This window comes from Mobula hypostoma, chromosome 11 (genome assembly GCF_963921235.1).
Source record: "Mobula hypostoma chromosome 11, sMobHyp1.1, whole genome shotgun sequence".
In the NCBI taxonomy this organism is placed as follows: domain Eukaryota; kingdom Metazoa; phylum Chordata; class Chondrichthyes; order Myliobatiformes; family Myliobatidae; genus Mobula; species Mobula hypostoma.
The window spans coordinates 71,770,764-71,789,524 of NC_086107.1; the positions used below are offsets into that span (position 1 = coordinate 71,770,764).

Sequence of the window (18,761 nt, forward strand, 5' to 3'; positions counted from 1 at the left end):
CATGGGAAGTCAAATCCAAACAAAAGAAAGATGACTCACATCTCTGAAAGAATTGTTACTGATTGGTTGCAGGTTTATGACAGTGGAGGGAATTGAATTGGTTACGTTCTGTTGAATTGGTGAGTTGGTTGGATTTTGTTGGAGTTGTGATATCTCACAAATTTACAGAAATCTAGCTGCAATCTCGCTGGGCCTCCAGAATGATTGGAAGTGGGAGATCACTTTCAAAGCCTATTGTCAGTGGAGGCCAAAGAAGGTCAAGAGAAGGACTATGGTCAAACAGCCTGTTCCTCTCCAGGTGTCTGGGAATCTCACTCTGTGGCATAGAGCCATAGAGCACTACCACTCAAAACAAGCCCTCTAGCCCATCCAGTCCTTGCTGAACTATTAACCTACTTCGTCCCTTCAACCTGCACCCAGACCATAGCTCTTCATTCTCCGCTCATCCACGTACCTATCAACATTTCTTTTACATGCTGAAATTGAACCCGCATCTACTACTTTCACTGGCAGCTCGTTCCACACTGTCACCAACCTCTGAGTGAAGAAGTTCCCCCTTGTGTTCCCCTTAAACTTTTCACCTTTCACCCATGACTTCTAGTTGTAGTTTCATCCAACCTCAATTCACACTTGTCTATATTAAATTCCATCTGACATATATCAGCCCATATTTCTAGTTGGTCCAGATCCTGTTGCAAGCTCTGATAGTCTTCCTCATTGTCCACTACACCCCCAATCTTAGTGTCATTCGCAAAACTGCTGATCCAGTTAACCACATTATCATCAAAATCTTTGATATAGATGACAACAACAGACCCAGTACTGATCCTTGCAGCACCCAACATTGATCCTTGCAGTCACAGGCCTCTAGTACGAGAGACAACCATCTACTACCACTCTCTGGCTTCTCCTGCAAAACCAATGTCTAATTCAATTCACTACCTCATCTTGAACGCCCAGCGACTGAACCTTCTTGACCAGCCTCCCATGTGGGACCTCGTCAAATGCCTTGTTAAAGTCTATGTAGACATCATCCACTGCCTTGTCTTCATCAACTTTCCTGGTAACTTCCTTGAAAGTCTCTATAAGATTGGTTAGACATGACCTACCATGCACAAAGCCACATTGACTATTTCTAATCAGTCCTTATCTATCCAAATATTTATATATCCAGCCCCTTAGAATACCTTTCAATAACTTTCCCAAGACTGATGTCAGGCTCACTGGCCTATAATTTTCTGGTTTATTCTTAGAGCCTTTCTTAAACAATGACTATTCCCAATCTCCTGTCACCTCACCCATAGCTAAGAATATTTTAAATATCTCTGTTAGGGGCCCTAAAATTCCTTCACTAGCTTCTCACAGGGTCTGAGGGAACACTTGTCAGGCCCTGGGGATTTATCAAGTCAGCAAACACCTCCTCCTCTGTAATCTGTATAGGATCCACGGTCTTGTTGCCGCTTTGTCTCACTTCTATAGACTCTGTATCTGTCTCCCAAGTAAATACAGATGCAAAAAAAACCATTTAAGATCTCCCCCACCTCTTTCAACTCCACACACAGATTACCATTTGGATCTTCTAGCGGGCCAATTTTGTCCCTTACTATTCTTTTGCTTTAATATATCGATAGAAGCCCTTAGGATTCTCCTTCATCTCGTCTACTAGAGCAACCTCAAGCCTTCTTTCAGCCCTTTTGTTCTCTTGCATTTCTTATACTCAAGTACCTCATTTGTTCCTATCTGCCTATATCTGCTAAGCACTGCCTACTTCAGGACCTCAATATCTCTTGAAAACTAAGGTTCCCACAGCCTGTTATCCTTGCCCTTCATTCTGACAGGAGCATACACATTTTGTATACACAATATTTCACTTCTGAAGGCCTCCCACTTATCACTACACCTTTGCCAGAAAACAACCTGTCCCAATCCACACTTTACCAGATCCTTTCTGATACCATCAAGATTGCCTTTCTCCAATTTGGAATGTCAACTCAAGGACCAGACCTATCCTTTTCCATAATTACCTTGAAACTAATATGATATGAGACATAGTATCACATTCTCTCTAGTTGGGATTTCTATGTACTGATTAAGGAAACTTCCCTGAACACATTTGACAAACTATCCCATCCAGCCCTTTTACAGTGTAGGTATCCCAGTCAATATGTCAGACATCCCACCTCTCCCGGAAGTTCCGGGAGTCTCCCGCATATTGATAGTGGCTCCCTGATGCCCGCAAATTATATACAATATCCCGAAAATGGATTTTTTTGAGAGCGAGCGAGCGAGGGAGAGAGAGCGAGAGAGAGAGAGAGAGCGAGAGCGAGAGCGAGATCGCGCCATGGCAGAGTGTTCCAAAAAAAGAAAATATAAAACGTACATCATTCCAGACTACAGTAAAATGTACCCCTGCCTAATAAGGGTCAAAAATAATGACAGTGTTGCTCGCTGCACTGTTTACAACAGTGACTTTTCTATTGCCCGTGGTGGGTTAAGACTGTAAAAGACATGTTGAGGTGAGTTTAACAGTTGTCATTCGTTCAATAGCGTAGCTAACATTATTTAAACTAGCTGGCCAGCTGCTAAGGAGCTACTCTATTGCAGACATCCCACTTCTCCCGGAATTTCCGGGAATCTCCCGCAAATTGATGGTGCTACCTCCCTGAAATGAGTTTTTGCAGGGTGGGATGTCTAATATGTGGAAAGTTAAAATCACCTACTAGAACAACCTTATGTTTCTTGGAACAGTCTGTGGTCTTCCTAGAAATTTGTTCAACCTTTTAATTTCTGACTTTGTGTGAATGTCAATCTACATCTTTCTCTACAACCACTCCTCTATCTGTTCTGGCGCCCTGGTTCCCATCCCTCTGCAACTCAAGTTTAAACCCCTCCCCTCCCCCCGTGCAGCAGGGTAGCAGCAGAAGGCCAGTCCCCTGTCACCTCCATATGAAGTTTCATGATCTGCTGCTTCCCCTCACCATCCAGCACATGCCCTTCTCCCACTGGGGAGGACTGGTGACCCACTCAACACTTTCCCCCTCTGCCATCAGATGTCCAAACGGTCAGCAATCTACAAACACTGCCTCACTCCATTGCCCTCTTTTTGCACAATATGTTTATTTGTTATACACTCTTATTGTAACTTCTGGTGTTTTTATCCATTGCACTGTACTGCCACAGAAGAACAAACTTCATGACATACTGTACATCAGTGATATGAAACCTGATTCCAATTCTCAATGGCAAATGGGATTCGTGCCAACAGGCAGAAGGGTTAGCATGGATGTGATAGGCCAAATGGCCTGGTCCTGTGCTGTGTGATTCTGTGACGTTATATCTCCTGTGATCTGCTGGCAGAGGCTACTGACTTGCAAAGGAAAAGTCTGTGGCTGGTGGTTGCTGGGTATTGAAGACATTTTTCAGCAGTAGATGTGGATAGCAGCCATTGATACAAACACAAGCCAGTCTTCAAACAAAAATCTGTTCACATGGGACTTTCAAGCAGTATGAAGTAACTTCCAGCCTCCCTGTTACTTGTTCACTGTCACAGCAGAGGTGAGGGACAGCCTTAGACAGCTCTGATCCTCTTGGATCACTTCTCATCCCTGGAGTCTGCATGAGCTGCTACGAACACCAGCATCGCCTTGGAGGGTCAGAGGTGGAGACCGCAAACAGCTTTAAATCCAAGAGTGAATGACCTGCGCTGGCCCCAGCACATGGATGCAATCAGAAGGTAGGTGAGCCAGTGTCTTTTCTGCATATCATCAAACAACCTCATAAACTGCTGCAGATGCAGTGTTGGAAGTATCAAGACAGGTTGCTTCACGCCCTGGTACGACAGTTCTAACACAGCCAACACAAGAGGAGAGTAGTATACATCACAGGCACAGCCCTCCCCAGTACCTGCAGGGGGTGCTGCCTCAAGAAGGTAGCATCTATAAATCAAGGGTCCCCATCATCCGGGCCATGCCCTCTTCTCATTGCTACCATTAGCCGGGAGGTACAGGAGCCTGAAGTCCCACACCATCAGACTCAGGAACAGCTACATTCCTACAACCAACAGGTTCTTGAAACAACCTGCTCAACTCTAATCCTACCTCAGCAACAGAACGCTACAAATCTCCTTTCGCATTACCATGGACTTGACTCTGATTATGTCTTTTTTTGCACTAAGTTCCTGTCATTGCGGTTTTTTCTCTCTTTTTAGCATCTTTTATGTATAACTTATATTCCATATGTTGTCCGTACCTATGTGCCCATGATACTGTGGCAAACAAGTTTTTCATTGTACTTATGGACATGACAATAAACTTGAACTCACACTCGAACAAATGGTCACATCCTGAGGGAGCACAGATGTTTGTAAATGCCAGGGATCATTGTCAGTCCACACAGTGGACACCACACATAGTACGGGTCTTATGGCCCATAATGTTGCGCCAACCTTTAAATCTATCTAAGAACAATCTAACCCTTCCCTCATATATAGCCCTTCAATTTTCTATGGTCCATGTGCCTATGTAAGAGTTTTCTATAATGCCCCTAATGTATCTGCCTCAACCACGACCACTGGCAGGGCAGTCCATGCATTCACAACTCTCTGTGTAAAGAACTTACCTCTGACATCCTATCTATACCTTCCTCCAATCACCTTAAAATTATAAATATGGGATGCTGGAAATCCAGAGCAACACACACACACAACACTGTATGAAAATGAATAAACAGTCGACATCTTGGGCTAAGACCCTTCTTCAGCACCCTTCAAATTATGCCCCCCCCCCCCGGGTGTTAGTCATTTCCGATCTTGTGGAGAGTTTCTGGCTAGCCAATCGATCTATGTCTCGTCATCTTGTACACCTCTATCAAGTCATCTCTCATCCTCCTTTGCTCCAAAGAAGAAAAGTCCAGCTCACTCATCCTATTTTTATAAGACATGTTCTCTAATTCAGGCAGCATCCTGGTAAATCTCTTCTGCGCCCTCTCTAAAGCTTCCATAACCTTCCTATAATGAGGCGACCAGAACTGAACACAATATTCCAAGTGTGCTCTAACCAGAGTTTTATAGAGCTGCAACACTACATTGCAACTCCGGAACTCAGTCCACCAACTAATGAAAGCCAACACACCATACACCTTCTAACAACCCTATTAATCTGTGAGGCAACCTTGAGGGATCAGTGGACATAAACCCCAAAATCCTCTGTTCCTCCGCACTGCAAAGAACAATGCCATTAACCCTCCATTCAGCCTTCAAATTCAACCTTCCATACTTCTCAGGGTTAATGTCATCTGCCACTTCTCAGCCCAGATCTGCAACCAGTCAATATCCCATTGTAACCTATGACAACCTTCTACACTGTCCACAACTCCACCAACCTCTATGTTTTCTGCAAATTTACTAACCCATCCTTCCACTTCTTCATCCAAGTCATTTATGAAATCACAAAAAACAGGGGTCCCAGAACAAGTCCACCACTGGTCATCAACCTCCAGGCAGAATATGCTTCATCTACAACCGCCCTCTGCCTTCTATGGTGAGCCAATTCAGAATCCACACAGTCAAGTTTCTCTGCATCCCATGTCTTCTGACTTTCTGAATGATCCTACCATGGGGAACCTTGTCAAACTGCCACATGTACACCATATACTCCATATACACCACATTCACTGCTCTGCGATCATCAATGTGCTTTGTCACATTCTCAGAGAATTCAGTCAGGCTCATGAGGCATGACCTGTCCCTCAGAAAGCCACACTGAATACCTCTAGTCAGACTATACTTGTAAATATCTACAAAGTATTCACTAAGGACCTCAGCTACATCCTTCAACTGCAGGCACGTATTTCCTTTTCTATGCCCAATTGGTCCTACCCTCATTGAAGTCATCCTCCTGTTCTTCACTACATGTAGAACACCTTGAGCTTTCTCCTAATCCTACTCACCAAGGTCTTCTCGTGCCTCTTTCTAGCTCTCCTAAAGCCATTCTTCAGGTCCTTCCTGGCTGTCTTGTAATTCTCAAGTACCCTGTCTGATCCTTGCTTCCTAGACATTAAACAGCTTCCTTCCTCCTCTTGACTAGATGTTCCACATCTTTTGGTAACCATGGTTCCTTCACCCTGCCTCATTGGATGAACCTATCCAGAACCCCATGCAAGTGTCCCTAAACAATCTCTACATTTCCATTGTGCATTTCCCTGAGTACATCTGTTGCCAATTTATGCTCCGAAGTTGCTGCCTAATATGTGGTAGAAGTCAGGGAGTTGTCACTAGAGAGATTTGACACCTGACCTGGTTCATTACCTGGTACCAGATCCAGTATGGGCTCTCTTCTCGTCAGCTTGTTCACATGTTGCATCGCAAATTCCGATCTATCCAAATCTTTTGCACTAAAGATCAATATTAAGAAAGTTGGAATCACCCATGACAACAGCCCTGTTACTTTTTCACCTTTCCAAAATCTGCCTCTTAATCTGTTCCTCAGTGTCTCTGTTGTTATTGGCGGGTGGGGCAGGTCTATAGGATACTCCTAATAGAGTGATTGCTCCCTTCCTGTTTCTGACTCCCCTCCGCACTGACTCAGTAGACAATCCCACCCCCCCACGACTTCCTCATGTTCTGTAGCTGTGATATGATCCCTGATTTGCAATGCCATTTCCCCACCTCTTTTACCTCCCTCCCTGTCCTTTTTGAACTATTTAAACCCCACAAAGATTAGCCGGCTTTCCTGCACTTGAGACAGCCAGATCCCCGTAATGGACACAATGTCATAGTGCCATGTACACCAACAGGAGTTCTTAAGCATTCAGAAGGAGAAGGCCACAAATACCTGGTCTTGTTGATGGAAGTATGCAATTCGAAGGGACATACTACCTGCTTCTTCAAGATGAGCAGTGACAGTGGGACAAGGGAGAGTGTGGTGGATTAGCAATGGTAGTGGTTGCCATCATCTGCAATGGCCTGAGGGAGTGGTATTTGCCCGCGGTTTGGCACATCACTGACTGTCGCCAGTACCAAGTGATGTGTATGTCACTTTCTCCTGCAGGAGAGTGGACAACACCAGCAAGCATGGTGCTGTGCCCTTGTGTTCTGCCTGCAGTGCTTGAGCAACCTAAGAGAGCTGGGAGCATGAGTAAGCAGAGAGATGAAAGAGTGATGGTTGAAGCAGTGGTACACGGGGAAGGATGTGCTGCTGAACGCGTACGATAGCAACGATGATTGACAACAGTTGTTAGTAGTTGACTTGTGGAGATTTGGTGCATGAGTGATGTCTGAGCAGAGTATGGAAATGTGCCCTTCAGCCCATCTGGTCCATGCCAACCATGATTCCCATCTAAACCAGGCCCATTTGATCATGTTGGGCCACTATTTCTCTGAACCTTTCTGATCCATGTACCTTCCCGTTGAAAAAGTTGCCCCTCAGGTTCTTGATCTCCCAGCCCTGGAAAAAAGACTGCACGTGTCAATTCTATCTAAGCCCCATCGTGATTTTATACTCCTCTATAAGATCACTCCTCACTTTCCAATGCTTGAATAAATAAAGTCCACTGAAATGCTCTCCCCTGAGTCTCAGCAACATCCTTGTAATTTCCCCTGCGCTCTTTCCAGCTTAAAGACATTGTTCTTCTAACATGGTGACCAGACCTGTAAACATTATTCCAAATGCAGCCTCACCAATGTCTTCAGCCACAGCTACCGAACACTACACTCCAACTGCTATACACAGTCCCCTGACTGATGAGGGCCAGTATGCCAACTACCAGAAAGAAAAATCTACAGAAGCTTAAATCTATACTAAAATGGGTAAAATGCTGGAAGTATTCTGTGCAACTGTGGAGAGAGATACAGAGTTAGTGTTTCAAGTCTACGTCCTTTCATCAGGCTTTTCTGATGAGAATTTGACAACATGAAATATTAACTCCATTCATCCATCTCTACAGACGCTGCCTGAACTGATTTACATTTCCGGTATTTTCCGTTTATAGTAAAAGATGGTGCAAAGAGGGTGGAGCTTAGTGATGATAGCAATAAGCGGCGATTCCTTTGCCTGCATTTTTATTTCTATCTTTGATATCTCTTTTTTACCTTTTCAACTTTCTTTTGAAGACCCTGACCTGGAGTTACACTCTCTGCGGGAATGGGACCCACTCTCAGGGCCTCACAACCGGCTGCTTTTTGCTATGCCAAGGACACGGTCTGGAAGGCGAGTGCGCCTTCAGGGTTTGGATTTTCATGGCTCTGGAGGCGCACTGGTTCAGGGGTGGTGTCGCCACCACTGACTGATGCAACGCGGGAGAACAAGGAAGATCAGAAGTGGCAGGTTTTCTGTTGGCCGTGTGCCCAGAGGCACAGGGCTCGGAAAAAGCGACGCAACAAACTTTTAATACCATAAATCAACGAGTTGTTTGTTATATCTCCCCTCTCTCTGTGAAACCGGGACATCTCTCTTTCCCTAATTAAGGAGGGAGAGAGCCTGTGGTATGCAGAGTACAAATAGTCTTTGGGGTACTGCAAGTTTGTGTCTTTATTGATGCTTTGCTGCACAGTTGAGTGTTTGGTGGGGGTGCCGATGCTTTTTTGCTGGTGGAGGCTCATTGCCTGGTTGCTGCTTGTGCATGGGAGGGGGGAGCTGGGAGAAATCTGTCATTAACTGTCATTCATTCTTTGGGGCACTCCTCCGTTTTTGTGGATGTTTGCAAAGAAAAAGGATTTCAGGATGTATATGTCATGGTCCAGTCCGTGAAGTCCGTATTCCGGTTCAAGGTCCGGTCCATCAACCCTTGTTCCAGGTTTTCCTGTCTACCCTGTTTCTGTTCTTGTTGAGCTCTAATTGAGTCAGCTGATGCTCGTTGGGGCTGGCTGCATAAATACCTTCAGAGACCAGGGTATGGCTGCTAGATTGTTCTTGTCCCTACTCCTTGTATCCCTTCCCCTGCCTCCTGTTTCCTCGCCTGAAGCCCTGCCTTGTCTTGCCGGTAACTCTCGACTCACCTGAAGTTCTTGTCTCTCCTTGCTTTGCCAGAAGCCTTGCCTTGTCTTGCTGGTAACTCTCGCCTCGTCTCCCCTGCAGTCTTGTCCTGGAGCCAATCTGTACCTACCTCCCTTCCTGTCCCTTGCCTCCGCCCAGGTAAGCCAGGCTGTCTTGCCATTACCTGCAGTTGGTTCTGTCCCTTCCTGTCCCATGCCTCCGTCGGGTGGTGATCCGCGCCCTGCCCAGGAGGAGCCTGCCTAGCCTCAAGCCTGAAGACTCCAGCCTCCTGCCAAGCCTCGCCTCAAGTCTCAAGCCTGAAGACTCCAGCCTCATCCTGCCTGCCTGCCAAACCTCGTCCTTGCCTAGTTCTGGGGTCCGAGCCAGAGGCAAGACCCAGGTACTGGGTCCTCGTCCAGTCTCTGGCTCAGAGTCCAAGCCCAGGCTCCTAGCTCTCTTGTCCAGTCCTGTTCTGGGTTCCCGGTTTTCGTGTCCATGTCCTTGTCCTCAGCCTGTATCCTAGTCCTGCCCCTCGTACTTCAGTGTCTGTGTCTTGCACTTGGGTCCGTTCAAAGCCACCCCCTTATGACAGTATATTGTATACATTTCCCTGACACTAAATGTACCTGTTGAACCTATTGAAACTTAGCAGGAGATGGGATTTGTTGAAAAGTTTACTGAGCTTGACCATGTGGGTCAGATTATTAAACTTGTTTCTCTGCCTCCAGGTTCTTGATGGTTCACACCTAGCATTGACCTCCTTGGCTATGTTCTTCCACTGATATCAGGGATATCTATCCTTGGATCCTGCTTGAGGGAAAAAGCCTTTTCATGCCTTAAAATAATACATTAAGAACACCATCCAAACATTAAGAGGGTTTGTTCCCTCATCTGCTGCTATGAATTACGTTAATCTTCCCAAAACCAGACACTGACACCTAGGAGCAGTTGAGGACAAGAAGCTTTCCCCTTATGTGGTGAAGTTAAAAGTTTGTTCTGAACCACTAACTTTCAGATGGTGATACAAATTCCTGAAACCTCAACCCCTAAGTGAACACTAAAACACCAAACAGCGTAATTGACACTGGAATAAACCTTACGCTCATGTCATTGAGGAAACCACACAAGCTCCAGCAGTAACCTGTGCTGGGCTTGACCTAGGTAGGGTCCTTGTACATCACAGTTCCAGCTTTCCCAGCACAGTTTCACCAGCACGGGCTCTTTACAAGCAGTAATAGTAATGTGTAAATTAGAACTGAAATCAGTCTGCTCGAGTTCTATCAGAATCCAAACCTGGGCAGAAATTTGAGCAAGTGGCTCACACAAAACACACAAGCTCGGTAGCAGTTGTGGGCCGTCCTGCTTTACTGAAATAGGACCTATGAAAGTGAATTATGTTAAGACAATGCAATTACCTTTAATTCATCAATTAAGAATGAATTTCTGGTACGTAGCTGCTAACATCCTCCTATTTATAGTGAGCCCTGATAAGCTCCATCAGCACCAGAACTAGACATAAAGCCACTAGGAGATAGAACTAAGCAACTGAGGCTCCAACTGTCTTGACTGAGCCACAGTAAGGTAAAGCTCCTCAGCTTTTCCCTCCTTACACCTTGGGTGCAATACTTTGGTTTGTACACCTCTTACAGACAAAGCATTTGTATTCAGAACAGTTTTTGTTACCTCTTCAAACCAAGCAGTGCTCATAATGTATAAATGATTTTGTAATCTGTTTCACTCAACAGGCTGATAACGTTTCCCTCCTGTACAAAGCTGTCAACAGCCCACCATGTTTACAATGTGGTTCAGATAGAACTTAAAGAGGTTTCACTAAATTTGCAAGTATGATCTCCCTAATTCTGCATTTGAAATAAAAACATAAAGGCTTCGTTTAGACATTGTGGAGCTACACCACATCTAGAGGATCTGCATTTAAGTCTCAAGACTGTATCATTCAAATAATTTCTTCGGCCAGATTAATTTTTCAAGAAAATTAAGCACAAATCTTTACACCTACAAGTACTGCAGGAGAACACGCCTCTGTAAGCAGAGCTACCAGACAATTCGCACACACACTGGGCTACATCAGTGTGAAAATTAAAACTACAAGAAATGAAGCCATAATCCTGTTGTCATTTGCACTTACCAACGTCAGAATTACTCCAGCACTTGGGAGTCACGGTGAAGTCTCAATTCTTGCTGCCAGCAGTTACAACGAAGGTGGGTCAGCAGCTCCCAGTGCACTGTGCTGAGGCAGAAGCAACAGTGGATTGTTAGCCCTGGTGTGAAAGTCTGTGTCCTTTACTTGCAGTCACACAGGATTCAGCTGTTCTGTGCACTGACAGCTCAGCTCATTCACACACTACGAGTCCAGCAGCTTGAGCAGTAGCCCTACCTCCTGGCAGGAAGCTGTATGTCAAGATTTCTAACTAATCTCACATGACTGCCTGAGAGAAAGAGTGGACTAGAGCTCAGACAAACATGAAGGAGTGGAAGGAAGCCTCCAGACTCATAAAAACAGCACGCATTTCCAAAACCATACGGCTGTCAGAACAATCACAGTTTGTGTGCGGGTGACAGAGACAAGATCATTTAATTACAGACTTCCTGTGGTCTTGCACTGCTGGCCCAGTCACTGCGCCTTTATAAATTCCAGCCAAAGAACAGGCCAACTGACTACTTTTAAACATCCTGAGGGGTCAATGCAACCATGGGAGTTTAAAATTTAGGATGGAGTCCAGGCTGAGCTGAATTTATGATGCAAATTGTTTCAGTGGCACAAACTGAAATATGTTTTGGCTGCCAAGCCAATATGTTTGCCTATTAGTCAAGCGGTATAATATAATATTACCAACACATGTTATTTGTAAAAATTCGAGTGAAAGGTCATTAATTGGAATCACCAATGTTATGTCTTTCGCTGCGGTTGCTGACTTACCTGTTGAGTATTTCCAGCTTTTCTGGTTTGCAGGAACCTACATCAAGAACTGGATACTATGGTATGAATCCAATCTCATCTTCTTCATTTCTCCTTTTCCTATAGACTGGGGGCAGAAGTCAACCTCAAACAGAGAACAACCACAGGGAAATGATGTAATTAGTCTTATCTTCACCCACTTTATCTGTTGCAAGGGTGTTTGTGCTAAGAGTATCTCAGGAGGAGGCACCACTCGGTCCTTGTCAAGTCAAGTCACTTTTTATTGTCATTTCGACCATAACTGCTAGTAGAGTACACAGTGCAGAGCACGCAAGTTTTCTCTCCTGACTGGAGAACTCTTCAGAGTCAAAGATGAGTTTATTGTCATCTGCACTAGTACATGTATGTACAGGTGCAGTAAAAAGCTGATTTGCAGCAGCATCACAGGAGCACAGCACCAGATAAACAGCATTCACAAATAAACATAAATCCTACACAATTCTTACATAAAATTACAACAAAAATGTCCATTGTAGTGCAAAGCAGTCATAGTTTGAAATTGAGGAGGTGATAGGATTTTGCAGGTTGGTGCAAGAATCAAGTAGCCAAAGGGAAGAAGCTGGTTCAGTATGTTATCTGTCCGTGTTGAGTGACATAGATTCTTAATAACATAAACCTCCTCAAAACAAGCATTCCTGAGGATCGAGGCAGCAGACTTGTATTTATAATTGGTCATATCATTCATTCTACCGTTACGATCAAGTCAAAAGACAAAGTTCAAAATACAGTTATTATCAAAGTATGTTTACGAGGGGTGATTGATAAGTTCGTGACCCAAGGTAGAAGGAGATGAGTTATACAGCTCTCGTTACATGCACATGCAGTTCAACTCTTTGAGTGATTATGCAGAAAGTTTGAAGTTAATAACTCATCTCCTTATACCCTAGGCCACAAACTTATCAATCACCCCTACTGTCGACCACTTCTGGAGGTTCTGGACTTCTACAAAGAAGGGATCCGTATGCTCCACGACTGCTGGACTAAGTGTGTAAATATAGGAAAAATAAATGTGCCAGGTTTTCTAAAATTGACTCCTTTTAGCTTAGGCCACGAACTTATCTATCACCCCTCGTACTTTATACAACCTTGAGATTCATCTCCTTACTGGCAGCCACAAAACAAAGAAACCAGAAAGAACCCATGAAAAAAGACCATCAAGCACCCAATGTGCAGGGAGAGAGAAAAAAACAAATTGTGCAAACAACAAAAGTAAGCAAATAACATGTCGAACAAAAGTGAGCCCATAGACACAAAGCGCAGAGCAGCCAGTGAAGACCACAGCGTCAGCCTCAGCTCACTGCAGAGACAAGTAAACGTCACGGAGCCTGGATGGCGCAGCGGAAGTAGGCCAAAGCCTCAGCCTTGGTTCAGCACAGAGCTCAGTAAATGTTGCAGAACAGCAAGGAGAACTGGCCTCACTCTCTGCAAATGTGCTAAAGGGCTTTGTTGGTGGTTTTCATCACAAGTATAAGCAAAGGAGCATCACCAGCTTTTACAATGAGGTCTTTACTCCAGAAAGGCTGGGATACCGATGGGGTGTCCACTCACATGAGTTCTATGCTATGGTCTGCAAATTTCAGGCATTGCTTTTAATAAGGTATTAAGGCCATTCATCAGTCCAATGATTTGCAACAAAGTACTCAGCAGTTCGTGCCTTGCAGAAATATAAAGGATGCCCATGTTCATTTCCCTCTACTCTACGCCTCCCTCTCAGATCAGTCGTGATTTCACTGGGCACCACTGAAAGAACTGTGCTACCTGGATAATACTTGTCTTCACCTGACCATAGGCATTCTCTCTGTCTCTCTTAAAGTGTACTCTCTTTTTCACTTTTCCAATTCAGATGTAAAGGTCATTAACCTGAAACCTGTTTCTCTCCCCACAGATGTTGCCATATCTGATGAAGAACTTTTCCAGCATTTTCTTCATCTCTCTCAGTTTAGTGGCCTCTGCAGTGCTTTGTGTTTTCCAAGGGATGGTCATGAGACAGAGAGCTGTGAGAGTAGACATGGAATTGGGGACTCTAATCAATGAGTTTTCACATCACATATTGCTACCCCTCATCCCCACATTCCATCCCACAGGCTGCTTCGTGATCTGACAGTGCTCGGGTGAAGATGGTATAGTCCATGGTAGGGCCTTTATAAACTTGGAGCCACTTTGGATGTCAGTCAAAATGGTCCCATCAGTTGGATAGTACTGCAGCTTCTCCGATCCAGCAACCCAGGTTCAATCCCGATCCTGGCACCTTCCGAAGGATTGTTTGCCCACAGCCCTATGAGATTGATTTAAATTCAGAAATTGACAGCTTTCTGTCACCTCCGTTCACTTATAAGGGTTAAGATTCCCATTTATGATATAAAACAACAGAAATTAAGAACGGAGAAGTAGGAGTTGGCAATGTGTTCCCTTGGCCTACAAGATTATATGGCTAATCTTTTACCTCAGTCACCATTATCTGCCCTATCCCGATTCCCTTAACTCCTCTAATAACCAACAATCTATCAATTTTTGTTTCAACGAAACACAAAGATTGAATATTCACAACACTCCACGGTAGAGAATTCTAAAACTTGTTCCTTATTGACAGGCCTTTCTTTTCAGATTTGCTAAAAATTATATAGAATACCTGCTAGACCAAGGTGACAAACTCTAGGAGCAGTTGAGGAAAGATGCCAAGTCTTCAAAGAGTATGTAGAAAAGGCTTACCACAACGGTACCAGAACCCTCCAGTCATGGGGAGGGATTCGTCACACAGAAGAGAAGAATAAAGGGCAACTTAATAAAGTTGCTTAAAGTCACAGACTGACATTAATTGACAAAAAGAAGTACTGATGGAATTTATTTATTTGTTCAGGGATAAAACGTTAAGTAGGCCTTAATGACTATTGCACTCACATCAACAGTGATGAAATGCTTTGAGAGGTTAGTCATGACTAGACTGAACTCCTGCCTCAGCAAGGACCTGGACCCACTGCAATTTGCCTATCTCTACAATAGGTCAATGGCAGGTGCAATCTCAATGGCTCTCCATATGGCCTTAGACCACCTGGACAACACAAACACCTATGTCAGGATGCTGTTCATCAACTGTAGTTCAGCATTTAATATCATTATTTCGACAATCCTGATTGAGAAGTTGCAGAACCTGGGCCTCTGTACCCCCCTCTGCAATTGGATCCTCGACCACAATCTGTGCGGATTGGTGATAACATATCCTCCGCACTGACGATCAACACTGGCGCACCTCAGGGGTCTGTGTTTAGCCCTCTGCTCTACTCTCTCTATATACCCATGACCGTGTGGCTAGACATAGCTCAAATACCATCTATAAATTTGCTGACGATACAACCATTGTTGATAGAATCTCAGGTAGTGACGAGAGGGCGTACAGGAGTGAGATATGCCAACTAGTGGAGTGGTGCCACAGCAACAATCTGGCATCCAACGTCATTAAGACGGAAGAGCTGATTGTGGACTTCAGGAAGGGTAAGACAAAGGAACGTATATCAATACTCATAGAGGGATCAGAAGTGGAGAGAGTGAGCAGTTTCAAGTTCCTGGGTGTCAAGATCTCTGAGGATCTAACCTGGTCCCAACATATCGATGCAGTTATAAAGAAGGCAAGACAGCAGCTATATTTCATTAGGAGTTTGAAGGGATTTGGTATGTCAACAAATACACTCTATAGATGTACCGTGGAGAGCGTTCTGACAGGCTGCATCACTGTCTGGTATGGAGGGGCTACTGCACAGGACCGAGAGAAGCTGCAGAGGGTTGTAAATTTTGTCAGCTCCATCTTGGGTACTAGCCTACAAAGTACCCAGGACATCTTCAAGGAGCGGTGTCTCAGAAAGGCAGTGTCCATTATTAAGGACCTTCAGCACTCAGGGCATGCCCTTTTCTCACTGTTACCATCAGGTAGGAGGTACAGAAGCCTGAAGGCACACACTCAGTGATACAGGAACAGCTTCTTCCCCTCTGCCATCCAATTTCTAAATGGACATTGAATCCTTGGGCTCTACCTCACTTTTTAAAAATATATAATATTTCTGTTTTTGCATGATTTTTATCTGTTCAATGTACTTATACCGTATAAAGTACACTGAATACGATTTACTGATTTATTTATTTTCTTCTTTTATATTATGTTTTGCATTGAACTGCTGCTGCTAAGTTAACAAATTTCACGTCACATGGTGGTGATAATAAATCTGATTCTGACTCTGATAATGTTGGATCGATTTCTTTTAGACCAATGACTCCCTTTAGCACTACGTATGGACTGCTGTCTATGCATGCACATTTTTCTGTTGTCTATGCATGTGCATTGTTCTGCACTTTCTCGCTCCCTCGCAGCAATGTGAAAGCTATCTCCCGCGTGCGTGCTTTTATTTAATTGATATGCAGTTGCGCAGACACAACAAAGCCCTTCTGGCCCTTTGAGCTGCACTGCTAGCATCCCATTGATCTAATCACAGGACAATTCACAACCTACTAACCGGCAGGTCCTTGGACTGTAGAGGAAACCAGAGCAGATGGGAGAATTGCATGAACTCCACGGGTGGTGGTGGGGGGGGGGGGGAACATACAAACTCCCTACAGAGAGCACCACGATTAAGTTCCGAATTCCACGCCCCAGGCTGTAATAGCATCGTCCTAAATGCTCTACTACCCTAGTGCCAATGTAATCAGGTTACATTGTCTGGAAGGATCATGGCAGCAGACTGAACTGTAGCTTCTAAAAACAGGTTTTATAATAAAAGCACTTGAGTTCTATTGGATTAAGTAGAGGGTTGGGAGCAATGAGAGAGCCCTGTCAAAGAAACGCTGCAAACTTATTCCTATGCTGCATCATTTTATGGGTCCTTGAAGTTATAATGGTTTTGCAGAACTCTTTCTAAACTTATTCTCATCCGGGATAGTTAATACCACAGTAGCCTGGTATTGTAATGTAATGGCTCACAATGAAAAGGGCTCTGGGTACACACAACCTCAGAGCATGAAGGGGCGATGGTGACACCATGGAATACCAGAAATGTGGATGTCACACTAATAAAAGCAGGTGGCAAACACAGTTTTATGTTCACAGTCAATGCGTTTGGTATAACATTAATGTGACATATTGTATGATCTTCTCATAATGAGGAAGATTAAAAAAACACAAGAATTTGCCATGGATGGTATTGGAGGGTTAACTAGGAATCACTGAAAACCTTCAGACTCATTAAATGTGTTCTATTTAACCGGAGATCTAGTGAGCAAACAGCAGAGTGTCACAACTGATTTACAAACAGAGGAGCTGTTGAATGGTTAACAGAAAACAAATGAGGGCAGGCTTCTCTGCAGCAGTAACCTTGGAACAGGATGATTAGAAAAAGCACAAAATATTTGGATACTCCAAATACTTCACCACTAATTGGACCATTTTCTGTGATACACACCAATTTATATCAACCCCATCCTTCTTCTCACTCCAACTCCCAAACGTTACGCACAAAATAACCCACCACATTTAAATGAAAACTGCAGGATAGGCGTGCATATTCCCAGCATTATCTAAACTGGGGTAACCTCTAGGTTACTTATCAACTATTCCCAAATCTTAGACCATGCATGAAAAACCCAGCAGAAGGTACATCATTAAATGGATTAGAGCTGTTGGAACAGATGGAATTCCCCAGTAGAGTATGTATGTGTATGGTCTTATCTGGCAGTGTTTCTGGGTGTGCCCATACTTAATCTCCAAGACATTAGATTACAATGCAAGGATTTCCTGGAATCTCCATGCTAACACATGTCCCTAGTGTTTTTCCAGCCAGCATCTAACTATCAGGGCACTCATTAGTAGTTCCAAAACCTAGCGTAGGCACACAGAATCCAAGGCAATATGAACATTGTGTATGCAGAGGAGCTTGCTGTGAACATTTTACAGTATGAAAAGTGATGTTGGCAAATGAAGGGTATTCATCCACTGCCACAAAGAGTTATGTGGCTCGTATCTCTGAAGCCATGCCCAGAATTCTTAACCAACTCTTCCAACATCATAGGACCTAAGGATATTGGTGTGTGATTAATTACTAAGAAGGCTCTGGGCTCCAATTTAGATATAACTGTCTTTCTGGCTTTAATATCCTGGCACTTCAACTGACCAGATCTTGAGACACTCTGATCAGTACAAGAGCAGCAGGAATACACATGAATATCTGTCAGGGCCTTATCACATCTGACCTTTACAATCCTACTGGCCAAGAGATAATAGCTGACAAAGTCAGTGCTCACGAGACAAAGCGCTAATAAGCTTCCATATAAAGTGTAACAAACCAGCTAGTATCTTTCTGTATTGGCAATCAAAAGAAAGTACCTAAATCATCCAATAGGCTGAAAAATTATAAATCAATTTCTGGTGTTATATATATGGAAAAATACATGTTGGAAAGCACAGCTAAAAATTAGTTGCAACACACACAAAATACTGGTGGAACTCAGCAGGCCAAGCAGCATCTCTGGAAAGGAATAAACTGCTGATGTTTGGGGCCAAGATCCTTCGTCTTGATTTTGTGTTGCCTTGTATTTCCAGCGTCTGCAGATTGTGTCGTGTTTGTAAAAATTAGTTGTTTGTAACAGAATGTAGCAAGCCTGTTAATGAAATAAATGATTATCAGCGAGGAAACTATAAGATTAAAAATGCTGGAACGCTCTCTGAAATAATCTGATTTAATTCAAGTAACACGACCCACTAATTTGGTTAGCATTGCATCTTCCTTTATTTGCATAATTGTTGGGAATTCAGTGGAGTGTTGGTCATGATAGCA

General features: G+C 43.9%; 1 protein-coding gene across 3 annotated transcripts in view; it reads right to left on the reverse strand.

Annotated features, from left to right (window-relative positions):
• LOC134354319 (tetraspanin-18-like) overlaps positions 1-11,426 on the reverse strand; it is a 328,944-nt gene extending 317,518 nt beyond the window's left edge. For all 3 annotated transcript variants that reach the window (XM_063063253.1, XM_063063252.1, XM_063063250.1), the window contains exon 1: positions 11,116-11,426. The gene's annotated coding sequence lies outside the window, so the exon portion shown is untranslated. The remainder of the gene's footprint in view (positions 1-11,115) is intronic.
• Between the last annotated feature and the right edge of the window lie 7,335 nt (positions 11,427-18,761).